Raw genomic sequence first — 14,470 nt, forward strand, 5'->3', positions numbered from 1 at the left:
GAGAGAGAGAGAGAGAGAGAGAGAGAGAGAGAGAGAGAGAGAGAGAGAGAGAGACTCTGTCGGAGTTCTCCCAAATAGTTTCTAACCCCATATCAAAGAAATGACTCCTGAATAAATATATTTTCTGCCTGAATGTAAGCAAAATTCAAAGGAGGAAAATTTTTTATTACAAAAAGAAATTTATTGGGGCTGGGGATGTGGCTCAAGTGATAGCGTGCTCGCCTGGCATGCCTGCGGCCCGGGTTCGATCCTCAGCACCACATACAAACAAAGATGTTGTGTCCACCAATAACTAAAAAATAAAATATTAAAAAATTCTCAAAAAAAAGGAATTTATTTTTAAGAAATGATTAAGATGCAAGAGATTATCAAGTCACTATTAAAAAGAATTGCATTTTTAATATATTGCTATATCAGTTTGCAAATAGAAAGATGATAAAGGACATCACATATTTCTTGGCTTTATGAAGCAATCTTTGATCCTCTACTAGGAATCAAAGGACATGTCATAATTTTGTTCAAGCCCCCACCAAGAATCTGTTTCCTAACTTCTTTCCATCTCTATTTCTCTTGTCTTCTATAAAAAGTGATGTCTATTAGAATTTCGGAGAAAGCTGAATGCAGACAACTAAGCCATGTGGTTTTGTGGCCTGGTCCTCTATTCACTCTCTGAGGGGTGATTTTTTTTTATGGTGTTTTTTGGTTTATTTGCTTATCATACTTAACTTTATTTTCAATTCTAGAATCAGGAAACACTTTGGACCAAAAATGGTTCCAAACGCCCTGTTCAACTATACAAGCAGGTTATTTTTATAGCTAGAGAAAAAGAAGTGACATATAGAAAATAGAAGTGAGGTACAGAGGCAACCTGATTGTTTACAGCTTTTGTCTGTCTTATTTGAACATGATTAGAACAGATGGCTGGCTGTAATTGGCTGAGATTCAATACTTGTTCTAAGAGTGTTAGTCTCTTTACATATCAAGTTAGATTATAGTTCACTATGTATGGAGCAACCTCTAGGTCAAACTTAAAATGTATACAGAGGCAGCTTTGAACCAAACTTAACAAGATGAAGAGCAATTTTTTATCATCATCAAAAGTCCTTGTCATCCCCCATGATGAGAAAATATTTTTTTCTGGATTTCTCCACACTCAGGTACAAACTGCTAGCCTCCTAAAGCAGAAAAGTATACGAAATAAATATAGAGATATTTGTTTTCACTTTCCCCCACAAATATTTTGCTCTTATTACACAGATGAGCAAAAGATGGACTCTTCTGTGTTTGTCCCTAAGTTGTTAATTTCTTCACTTTAGGCAGAGACCTATTAGCTTCAAAGCCTGCTGAAACCAAACCCCAAATTTCACATATCCACATATTGTAGAGAGGACTCAAACAAGCAAATTTATAGGCATTTAGAGCCTAAAATATCCTATGAAACTTGCACAAATCGACCGTGCAATCTAACCCTGAGCAGAGGAGATGTTGTTAAAGGAAGATATTGATGATATAGAGCCTTGCAAATGTGAGGCCTCAAGCTGCGATTCCCTTTGAAGATCTCAGATTCAGAGACTCCCCGGGGGCCGTTTCCATCTTTGTCTTAGCTATGGTTTTCACTGGATTACGGTGGCAGTAATTCCCAGTTCCAGGTTTGCCATGGCTTGTCTTGATGAGGACTCTTGTAGGTGATAGTTCTAATCGGTAGTGACCATCCACCTACAGTGAACCTTGCTTTTGTTCTTGCCTCCCATGACCCTATGTCTTAAGGAGGCTGACCTGCTTGTGCAAGCTCAACTAAAGAAAGAAGAAGTCAGGCCTCATTTTTCTGCTCATAGCAAAAATTCCAGACCTAGACCTGAGATTTTTGCTCTTCTTATTCCTGGATTCCTGCTTAACTTTTGGACCTGTAACTGATTCAAATTTTCTGATTTAAACACTGAGCTCCTTTTCTTAGATATATACTGTAGAGTAGGCTCTCTGGTTATCTCTTATTTCTATAGTTACAAAGTGACTACTTTGTACAATGTCCCATAGGTTTGCCCACTCTTCTTTGAGCCCCAAAGCTCTAACAGCTTTTTAAAGACAGCCTTCAAATCCTCTTATGAATGCTAATTCCCATGTCTTTGGGGAGCCTGCTCCTAGTTAGAAAGGGATATCCTCAGAGCTGCCACCCACACTTTCTCCTGCTCTTTTCTGAGTCAAAGTCTAAGCCTATTCTCATCACAAAAGAGCCATCAGAGTATTTGAGAATGATCTCCCTGGAGATGTTGTGTGGAGCCCATTGCTCCGGATATACTATTCAGATATGAAGGCAACTTGAACTCAAATTATTTATCAGTTTGCTTGCTCATGCAAGGCATTCATTCATCCAAATTGGATTACAGGAACACCCTAGGAATACCCTTAATTATTTCGTATTTTCTTAACCTGGATAAGTTAATTGAACTCTAATGTTCAAACAGGACACCACTTATACTGATGATATTAGGCATTTCACATAGATGGTTCCCTCTACAATGGTCTCCTTTCAGTTCCTCATATACACCAAAACATGTGGACAGGAATTACCAGGTATTACATGATCTGGCTTCTGCTCACTTCTCCATCCCCATCTTTTCTCACTTTCCTTCTCAGTCCATCTACACTAACTTCTTTCTATTCCTCAAATAGTCTCACTGGCATCGAGGATTCTTTAGTTGTTTTTGCTTTCGCCTGACATGATTTAGCCCCTGCTCTTCTTCCTCCCCCAGGTCTTAGTTCCCTTAACAACATTTCCTCTGCTCAGGGTTAGATTGCATGGTCCATTTGTGCATTTATATCATGGGAAACTGCAGGGTATCATGATGTACAGGTAATTAAAATAGCATTTGTTTCACATTTTCAAAATATTATCTTGGTTACACTTCCTTACCTGATAGTCTCTGTCTGTAGATTGCAAGCTCTGTGAGGTCAGAGGCTGTGTCAACATAGCAAATGGGCAATACGCATTTGTTAAATGAATACCTAATCAAACTATGATTTTCTAATAAATCCCCTCAATGAAATGTCTCACTTCCACTTAGATTGGTTACACCATGGACATATTTACATTATTTTGTGAATATAAAAATTACACCTGGTGTCATTGTCTCCCCACATCAGCCTACCACTGGGCTTTACCTGTTTGAAAATTGAGAAGTAAAATGAAGTTGCCTTTGTATTAGAGTTAAATAATCCTTTAAAATAAGGAAAAAAGCTCAGACAACAAAAATACCAATTTGTTCATGCTGGAAGCCTGAAGGCTTCCACTGAGAGGTACTTAAAAAGACATTCCATTCTTTAATCTTCATGTTTGCAAATGTTGACTCTGACAGTTTGCAGGCCAAAACACAGAAACCTCAACATTGGCAGAGAATGTTATCTGGAAGAGAACGTCTGACCAAATATTCAATTATCTCATTGCCAGGAAGTGTCTTCTCTATCAGTCACTTTTGTTATGTTTGAGAGGATTTTCCTAACAGTCTGGTTTTTCTTCTTAACGGAATTTTAAAAACCAATGTTTTTGAGAGAAATGGCACCATTGTGAAGATTTGCATTGTCTTTCTCTGACCAAACCATCCTCATTTTTGCTAAATCACCCACAATGGTATGTTCTGCTTTTTTCTCCAATTGAAATGTGTTTATGTATCTTACCAAAATAGAAACAGTCACTGTAATCAGTTCCCTCAGAAAGGCAGGAAGCATTGGCTCTTCCTTTATAATAGGATGTTGGTTCATGGGAACAAGTACCACAGTAAGTCCTGACCAAAATGCAGGGAGAACTGATTCTTTTTATTAGATTATTGTAACAAACCAGGTCCTACTACCATAGAAGGTTCAGTAACTGTTAAGTAAAACACTCAGTTTTTGTAGAAGTCTTAAGTTCATCTAATCTAATGAATGGATTGTTAATCAAACTTTTGAAGAGGTACCATTTCAACCTTAAACTTTTAATGATTCTTTTATTAATTCATTAACTTCAAAAATCCATATTACCTTTCAAATAGTTTTATAATTAACACAGGCAAATGCCCAAGAAAATACACTAATCTTATTCAACATCTTCAAATCTTCAAACATTGTCCTGAGATCTAAGAGTAGGACATTCAAACCATAGATCCTAAAATTATCAGATCAGTTCTTTGATGCTGGAACATGTTGACCTTAAGAGACATTGTAGTGAATTGAGAGTAGGGGGAGAAAATGTTTGGTGAAATATCAAGACTAGACACATAGGAGCAAATTACAGAAAGGAAGAAGTATTAAGGATGAGGAAGAGCTGAGCCCCAGCCTATCTTAGGATGTCAACCAAGAAGAGCTTTGGACCATGACCTCATTGCATCCTGGAGTTGTTAGAGCAACTGGGCCAAGGATGGTGAGCCTCAGGCATGGTAAGTTCTGCTTATCGTTCTAAGCAAAATTATCTCCTTTCTTACTTGTTGTACATGTCTATCACAAGTATTATCTAGTAATTCATCTGTCTTTTTAAGCTTCTTGAGGCAAGCATTGTGTCTTATAGCCACCCATGCCACCGCTCATCAGTGCCTGGCATGGAGTAATATGCTTAAAAAGGTTTGTTAAATAAATGAATACATGAGTTTTTACAATACTTGAGTCACAATACCTGAAGTTCAGTGTTAACAAATGAGGTAAGTGTATCTTCAAATATAGTTCAGTTCCTGTTATTTAAATCATAAACAATATACAATTTGTTACTTGATTAATGCTTCTAAATAAACACATTGAAAAACACTAATTCAAGAACAGCAAATGCAAAATAATGTTCCCTTATTTGGAGAATGATTTTCAAACGGAACAATACTCAGCATTTTGGGGGGAGGGGAGTGGGGGGTTGTTACGGGGGATTGAACCCGGGGCACTTTGCCACTAAAACATATCACCCAACACTCAGCATTTTTAATTGCTCAGTTTGGGACTAGTTCTGCTTTCTTATCTTTGCTAACCTCACATTTGTTGATGGCACAGTCACACTCTGTAGTCATCCCAGAGCATTAAATTCACTTTTAAGCAAAATGTGATGCCTCCCCTCTGACAATTTTCTATCCCAGTTTCTCCCACAACCAGCTCCACCATGCTCATGAATATTGTCTTTCACCTTTACTGTTTGACAAAACATTAATAATAACGCCACTATTGATTGGCCTTTATAATTCATGAAACATGACAAGAAATGGTAGATTATTTAATTTTATAGCAATATTTGAAAATAACTGAAGTTTAGAAAACTTAGATAAATTGCCCATGTCAAAGTTACTGCCACTATTATGTACACAGAACTCAAAAGAGGGAGAAACAGATGTGGTATTGGCCAGTGATGGCACATTGGTAATTGTCAACTCCACAGGAATACATGAGATACCTAACTCAGGGAGAGCACATGGAACAAGTGTAAAGGGTGCCAAATCCTGGGTGAATAAGAATGGGAAGGGTCAGGATGAAGAACCAGAGAGTGAGAGCAACCGGAAAGTAACATTAAGATTTTAAAAACCAGATACCATGCTCAAGAGCTGAATCTTTACCCTCCTTCTGCTAATCCTTATTCTAAGAGGATGGACTTTCCTTTTCTTTCTTATCTGTTTTTCTCAACTCCTATACAAAATATGCCATTTATAAAAACTGAAGCTGAAGAAGGCATTCATATTTTTTTAAAGTTTTCTCTCTTTTTTTTTCATTTGTTGATGGACCTTTATTTTATTTATATATGGTGCTGAGAATTGAACCTAGGGCCTCACACATGCTAGACAAGCTCTCTACCACTGAGCTACAGCCCCAGCCCACATTGTTTTTTAAATCCAACATTACATGCTGAGAGAATATTTCATTTTTATTTCATGTTGTCTTAGGTCAATGTGCAAGTTATTGGGCTACTCACAAGTCTGAGTGACATTCCTGAGAACTTACTGTAAAACAAAGAATCTTACTGTAGACATAGTGACAATGTGGAAATCCTTTGTGGTTTGACTGGGTTGCTAATCAGAATCTGCAATTTTGAAAATTTTCTTTTGGAATTGTCATTATGTATACATAATTAAAAGTCATTTCAATCAGTTTGCATTTTTGAATGAAATGAAAAATTATATTTTCAAATACCCTTCCAAAACTACATTCAACTTTTTAAATTATGAATTTTCTCATTCATTTAATATTTTATCTGATTAAAATTCTGAGTAATTCATATATAGGCTAATTTTAAATTGACTTATTTTACATTTTTGAGGAAATAATTTAAGAGTATACACACAATTTCACAGGTAATTTTTATGTGAGGGTATAAACATTATAAAAATTTGGAGTGAATCTATACCTTTGGGAAGATTTCCATGGCAAGGTAGAATCCATCCCTCATGGTCTCCCTCATGCTGCTGATCATTCTTACATATTCCCTAAAGCAGAACCTCTACCTGCTAAGAATACCTGCTAAGTTAGGTCTGGGTCCTTTCTTTATTGGAAAGCAATAATAGTGCTTTCCAGTGAAAATATATAGTAATTCAGATAAATTCTAACTAGTCCTGATTATATTACTTATTGTATTTCATTATAATTTTGTTTATTTTACTTTTATCTTTTAAAGTATAAAATAATTTTATTCCCATGAAAATTGCAGAGGAATGAATTTATTTCTCCAGTGTTAGTCTATAATGCTTTCTTTTGTTTCTTATCAGTGGTTGTTTCAAAAGAAACAATTTTCAAAAGCCATAAAAGTTCTTCCACATAGTTGAGGTAAAATAAAGAAAAAATTCCTAGGCAGCATTTTTAAAGCCTGGTATTAGATATTTTGTCTACTTAAAACTAAGAAACCGCAAAAGTAAAAAAGAAAAAAATATATAAAGTTCTTCTTAGTACACACCGCCAACATGGTATTCAGGTGGCTCATGGAGGTTGGCTGAGTGAGGAAGAACTCTTTTGAGGGTAATGCCAGAAAGCTGGTAGAAACTGTAAATGTTATTGATCAGAACAGGACTTTTGTGATTGGATCTTTCACTAAGGCAAGGAGACAGGTCATGCCTTTCAAACACATGCAGCTCTCTGACTCCATCAAGTTCCTATACAGGACCTGCCGGATGTACATCCCACTTCATCTGATCAGGACAAGAAGGGTGGCCACAAGATAGGTCAAGAAGATTAAAGCTAGAGAGAGGAAAGTCAAAATTACAGATTTTGATCACCTTAAAGCCTAGAAGACAAAGAAAATAAGAAATAAAATAATCAACAATGAAACTAGGAAACTTCGAAGGGCCACTACTCTCCTGAAAGCTTTTCCCCAAAAAAATACCTGTCACTAGGTTGCAGCTATAGCTGCTGTTAAAACTAGAATTCCAGCAAAAGAGATGACCCCCTCCTTGCAAGAAGGATCCAGCCAGAAGTTTCTGGCCAAAAAGTCACAGGCCAGCATGCAGCACCTCTTCTGATAGCTCAGAAGGATCAGAAAACTCCAGCCCAGAGGGCACCTTACCCTAAGGCACCTGGAAAGAAAGAAAGAAAGAGAGAGAGAAAGAGAGAAAGGGGGAGGGAGGGAGGGAGGGAGGGAGAGAGAGAGAAAGAAAGAGGAAGGAAGAAAGGAAGGAAGGAAGAAAGAAAGAAGGAGGGAGGGAGTTATCAAAGTAACAAAGGTTCTTTTTGACCAAAAAAAAATTATATTTACATTTTGCATTAATTCTCTGTATCTGTTAATTATTCTTTTTATTAACATTTATTATTTATTATGTATTGATATGTAATTGTTTAACAGGATGTTACTATAAGTTAAATGAGCTTAACTTTCCTTTGTCCTATTCAGAGTACTTGCCTAGAAATGACCTCTCTAAATTTGCAATTTCCAGAGTCTGCACTGATTCTGTTCATCTTTTATAGGATGGTCTGATGCTCATAATTTTTCAGTCAAGCTGCATACTTATTCATACTACAAACCTGTGTTGAGAACTTACTTCTCTATCTGGCCAGGTACTGTGTTAGATACATAATCCAGAAATGCACTCTACCTTGCGCTGGAAATCCCCTCTCCTCCCCCACAGATCCCGGCTCCATGTGTGAGGGTTCATCTATCTGGTCTTATCCTTGAGGACCCAACTTAAGTGTCCCCATGAGTGGTCCTGTGCACTGTCCCCACCAAGCTGTAGCAAGTCTTCTTCTCAACAGTACACTCTTTGTGTATCTCTAATAAAGTCATCATTGCTTCATGTAGAATCCATTTTCCTGATGGGATCCTTCACCCAAATGTAAGCTGTTCAGGGCAGACGGCTTCTGGACAGCAATTGGAGAACCATTCAGGTGTCAATATAGCTGGATTTTCAGGTGCCAAGGAAAAGGGGATGGGCCTATTCTCTCTGACTATCTAAAGATTGCATTTTAATCCTAAATTTAAATTGCTTCAAACTTTGAAAAAAATTATATCTAAGAGTTTAAAGTCACAATTCCTTATTTTTTTAATTTCATGAGGAGAAATTGCCTCTGAAGAGTTCTTTAACTTTGGGAAAGGAAATGTTTAATCAGCAAAAATTTAAACAGATATTTCTGAGGAGGAAGTTACTTGAGGAAGCAGAAGGGCAACCATGCATGTGCACTGAGCAGGAAGTAGGTAAACATCGGGCCTCTGAGTTAGATCTTGTAAAATCCAGGGACACAGTGATTTGGGAGGGGTTCCTAGAGATATTTACTAGTAATGAAGGAGAGCCTGATGAGGAGCCTATCTTCTTCCTAATTATTTTACTTTTAATGCAAAACAACAAATAGAAAGCAGATTTCTCAAACACCCCAAAAGCTGAACTGCCTGGGGAAAATGATGCATCTGCAAATCAGCCTGGACTAGTTCTCAAATACTTTGCACAAATTAATAAATTAAAGTATCGGCCAAGCAGGACATAACAGGTGAGAAAAAAAATACGCAGAAACAGCCAGGAGATAAGTTCCTGATAAAAGCATTCTTTTCAAAGAACAGCAAGAACCCAGACTGGAAGGTTGGTGTTGTCAATTTAAGTCTGATTCCTCTCAAGAAAAGATGTGATGAACAGATAAGAGTAATTTTAATTAGCACTTTGGTTGTTCATAAAGTATTTCAAGACATTTCAAAGCAGTTCTTTTAAACCTCTTAAATGCTTATACATCCTGTTAATTTATGTTATAAAAAGGATGACTTATTAAGCAAATATTGACATCAATCCAGACGATTATGGCAAACTTTGAAATGCTGGAGTCCAAACCAATAGATTTTATTTGTCCACACTACTAATTAAGGATTTGAAGCTAAATTTAAAAGCAAAATCCTATTACTCTTCATATGATGTTTCATTAGTTATTAAGGATTTATGCATTGTTACACATTAAAAACATATATACATTGCATTTGAAACAAAAAGAAAACTTTAAAGAGACTATAAAGCATGATGAACCTCCTTGGTTAATAAGCAAGGTACTCCCTGTTCACAAACATTCAAGCCAGGGAGAGTCAGTCATGAGCAGGTCACCAAAGGCTCTGACTCCTTGGGTCAGAGCCTGGGAATCCCAACTCTGGCTAGGAACCAAAACAGAACTTTATAGACATATACAGAAACATAAACAAACACACAAACAAACCCCAAGACATTGTGAACTAGAAGTTTGAGGTACAGTTCTATAGACAACAGACACAAAACCTGGGTGACACTCTCCCAAAACTTAATGCTAGAGCATTTGGTATGCTTTGCTGATGACCTAATCTAAGCTACAGCAATGTCCCTAAATTAAGAATTAGTGTGTTAGTAAGTATAAACTTATAGAATTATTCTTGAACCCCGCTTCTTAAGTAAGACCTTGCAGGGTACTTTGACTTTTGCATTTGTTAAAAGCAATATTGGATGTTGTGTTATTTCTGCCTACTCTAAATGTGTTCACCACTTTTTAAGTGGGAAGCATGTAGCCGAAAGGTTAGAACTTTTCCCTACATCAGACAAAAAATAAATGACAATTTATAATATAATTCAATTCTCTTCAGTGGATAACTAGAAAATAATAGCATTCATTTGGCTACCATTCTTGGGCATATTTTAAAATTCTTTACATGACTTCCTATGTTTATTTGATTTTTCCAGCCCATAATGTTGGTACAATTTTCATTTTACATATGAGGAAATGAAGGACAAAGTGACTTTGTGATCTCTCCAAGATCACACATGGCTAGTAAATATGGAGGCAGAAATGAAATTTAGTCAACCTGACTCCAAAGTCTTAACAATAACATGCTGTTTATTTCTCTACCATCTTTCCTATAATAATAATTTGTGGTATTTTGTCTGTCAGATGCTATAAATGACCTAATTGTAGAGTTAATCCTCCTCTAGACTCACATGAAAAACAAAATTCCTAGGGTAACCTTTTGGTCCAACAATCTGTAACCAAGGTCTTCCCAGAGGAGGTCCTTCCCTCACCCACAATTCCTATCTTGACTTAGTGCCTCTTGGTTCAGGACCTCAGTGCTCTAAGACTTCCTATCTCCATTAGCACTCACAGAATTTTACTCAGGCCTTTTCTCCATGTACACAGTCATTTGTTTTACAGAAAAAATCAAAATGTATTTCAGCCACCCATCTGTTGCTTAAATCCCCTCCACAATATTCTTATCAAATGGTCTGGAAATTTGAAATCTCCATGGTAGCTCATTTCATCTTTGGATACCTTTAAATCTAACTGTAGTTTTCTTTAGTTATAACTTGTAAACTTAATCTGGTTGTTGTTATTTTGAGCACTTAAAAATGATGGAATTTGTCTCTAGAAAAAAAATGCAGACATGTGCAAAATGTTTCATAAACAATTTCTGAGGATTGCAGATACCTTAAAGCCTACGAATGGTCTGTGGACCTTGGGCTGAGAAACTTCCAGTAATAGCTCCTCAGATGCTGTAAGGAAATGCTTTTCTCTTCTATATTTGTGCATTGTGTCCAAGTTCGTGGACTTCAGTTCTCGCCCCACTGAATTACCTCTGTTTAGATTTCAGCCACTTATTTCAGCCATGGAGATCTTTCCTGAAATCTGATTCTATGATCTAATCTATTTACTTTCCTTCCTTAAAGTTGCTTTGGGGCTTTATCAGCATGCTCTAGGGCTTTTGTCATAGCCACTGGCAAAGATATGGACCAGGAAATGGCTAGGAACAGAACACTGCTGTTAGCAGCTAGCAACCAGTTTCTTAAAGGATATATTTATTACTCTGGGTAAGTGGTATGTGCCACTACATTTTTTTGGCAAAGATCATACAATGAAAATAAAGTGAATACCAAGGAAGTGTGCATAACAAACAGAATATAATCATATACAGTTAACCTTATCCCCTTTAGAGAACTGCTTTTTTTTTCTGATTTCTTCTGTTGGGTTAGTTAAGGAATTGGACTAACAACACAGGGAATTTGAAAACACATGAGAGCCACATGATTGAAAGGCTAAGTACTGATTGCAAAATTTCCTTTTATAGTTTAGTGTATGACCTTAGGAAACCCACACATGTTCCAGGTCTAGAGACTTAAAAAATTATAATCCTCCTAAATAAATAGTGTGGCTACCCAATGGCAAGCTCTTTGGCTTAAAGAATTCTCATGGCCACTAACTTAAATGCCATGTTTAGTATACATTTTTTAAAAAGAGTTTAATTTGCTTATTTGCTTGCTTGTTTTTATTTTTTGCAGGGGAGGGGGCAAGGACAGTATCAGAGATTAGACCCAGGAGCACTTAACCACTGAGCCCCATCTCCAGCCCTTTTTATTTTTTTATTTTGAGATACGTTCTGGCTAAATTGCTTATGGCCTCTTTAAGTGTCTGAGGCTGGCTCTGAATTTATAATCCTCCTGCCTTCCACACTGTTGGGATTACAAGTGTGCGTCACCATGCTCAGAATAGTTTCTTTGCTTTTAAGAAAACATTTTCATGCTTTAAAGTAGCTTTTACTTCTGGTATTCTAGAGTTTTGTGGACAGTTCACCTTGACCATGTTCAGGTACTTGGTAGATTTTATAAATCAGGTCACATGCTTCTGGTGTTTCAGAACTAAGAGTTTCAACGAAGCTAGTATTGTACAGTAGAAAAAAATTGAAAAAGATCAGTCAGAGGCTTCTAGGTCTGTTATTAACTACATTAGTGATCATGAACAATTAAACCACCCTTTCTGGGGCTCTTGTCACAAGGAAAAGAGGGAGGGAGCTAGGTTACCTCTCTGAGATCTCCTTTAATTTTCAAAACTCTGTAGTTCTAATTTTAATAAATTAGAAGGACACACTAAACCATAAGAAATAATAAATAGTATCTGGATTCCTTTCTGTGCTTTAAACTTCAAGACTAAAATATTATTTTAATACACAAGTGCTATCATACAGCATATTTTCACCCGATTAGCAATTCATAGTAGATCACAGGACATAATCCCTCTAATCCAGTGTTTCCTCAACGTGGTTTTACATTGGAAACACCAAGGGAATTTTAAAACTGCTTTAGCCTAGATCTTGCCACCAAATATTCTAATTTAATTGATGAGAGGTGAGCCAGATGGACCAGAAAGAGTACTATAACTTCTCTAGGACCAAACAACTGCTCTAACCCATAGTTCTCCATTCTGTGCATCCAGGAGCCACCTGGGAGCTTTTCAGACCTGCCAATGCCTAGGCTCACCTCCAGATTCTGATATAATTGGCCTGTGGGACCTAGGTGTTGATAAGTTTTCAAACTCTCCTGGTGACTGTGACGTGCACTCAGGGTTGAGAACCACTCCTTTAATTGCTACCTCGCTAGTTCTATCTAGTTGATCATCTGACCTCTTATTCCAGCCCACACTGGCCACTCATCAAATGAAAATCCTTGGACCTTATTACAAGGTGCAGCTCTACCTCCATTACATCAACCGAGTGCCAACTTCCTGCTTTTTTTCTAGGATCATAACCCTCTTATCTTGTCAATTAACCAGCGCTCCATGTTCTGTGACTTAACTGGTCTTCTGGTCTCAAATGATTCTTTTCATAATGTCACCCCTTTCCTTACTACAACTTTCTGTCTGCTGCGATCATCCATTCACCCTAGTACTTTGCATCCTTTCATCCACTAGTCTTCTGCATCCTGGACTATCCTTATCATATTTTCTCTGCTAAGTCCAGCTGACTACTATTAAATGAAATCTAAAAGAGATATAAAGCTGAAAAAAATCTGCCCATTGTGATCATCAAACAGCCAAATTCTAAACATGTACAGCAAAGGAATTGGAAAACACACACACACACACACATACACACACACAATTTATAAAGTTGTGGGGTTTTTTTTGGGGGGGGGCAGTACTGGGGATTGAACTCAGGGGCACTCAACCACTGAGTCACATCCCCAGCCTTATTTTGCCTTTTATTTAGAGACAGGGTCTCACTGAGTTACTTAGCATCTTGCTTTTGCTGAGCCTGGCTTTGAACTCTACATCCTCCTATCTCAGCCTCCTAAGCCACTGGGATTATATGCGTGAGCCTGGAAATTTACAGTTTTTATAGCAATAATATTACACATGTAAAAATGTTTATATTTTCTTCAATGTAACATTAGCTGTAGTTCCAGTCAGGTACCTTGACAAACATAAAGATCAATCTGAAAAAGAACAAGGTTGAGAACTGTGTATTATCCAGGGAATTAAGTAGTTTCCAAAAGACTGGAACTTTATAATAGAAAAATGAAGGCCGAGGGTGCCGCAGTCTGGCTGGGCACAAAATAACTGAGCCACCACAAAGCCTTGTAGATTCAAACAGCAACTCTTTATTCCCGAACTCTCATGACACTCTACCCACACTTCCCGTGAACACCCTGCCTCCACTCGGCTCCGTGCACCAATCCTCTCAGAACCCTGCGAGAACTCAATGGGAACTCCAAAGGAGCGGGCGCCTGAGGCAGCAGGATACGCCCTAATCCCAGCAGGATCCACCCTAATCCCTGAGCAGGGTCACCTTTCAACCCAAAATGCCATGCGTCATTCCTGCTTGGCTATGGCTCTCAGCATCTCCCCCCTTCTGTTTAATTAAACAACAAGCAATGTGGCTTAGGGACCATGCCTGTTAGGTTGTCCAATACAACATATGGTCCTTACCCATCATGGGATGAGCTGACCTCTTGGCATCAGCTTCCTGTCTTAGGTTGGTACCACTGCAATTGGATCATACCCATCACTGAATACCAGTCCAGCATATAGCCATACTTGTGGATAGGCCTATGCACCAGTGGGGGGTGAGGTTCTTTGCCTCACCTCTGTTGGCCCCCAAATTTTAGACCATCACTAGCAGAAGGGAGGAGGATACAGAAATGCCATGACACCAAGCCAATTGATGGCTCCTTTGGAAAAATTGTATCACCAGTGACACCATCAGCAAAGATACGCCAGCTCTACCACAATTCGCTGCACCAACAGATAGTTCACAATGCATACAAGTGATACATAGTCCAGGCAA

General features: G+C 37.7%; 1 long non-coding RNA gene across 2 annotated transcripts in view; it reads left to right on the plus strand.

Annotated features, from left to right (window-relative positions):
* Nucleotides 1-3,544: 3,544 nt before the first annotated feature.
* Nucleotides 3,545-14,470, plus strand: part of LOC107138458 — a 31,916-nt gene continuing 20,990 nt past the window's right edge. The window contains exon 1 of one of the 2 annotated variants that reach the window (XR_001502995.2): nucleotides 3,545-4,409. This is a non-coding gene — a long non-coding RNA (uncharacterized LOC107138458). The remainder of the gene's footprint in view (nucleotides 4,410-14,470) is intronic. The other variant, XR_007349392.1, reaches the window with a different exon arrangement.

The sequence above is a fragment of the Marmota marmota genome, unplaced genomic scaffold, assembly GCF_001458135.2.
Source record: "Marmota marmota marmota unplaced genomic scaffold, marMar, whole genome shotgun sequence".
NCBI lineage: Eukaryota > Metazoa > Chordata > Mammalia > Rodentia > Sciuridae > Marmota > Marmota marmota.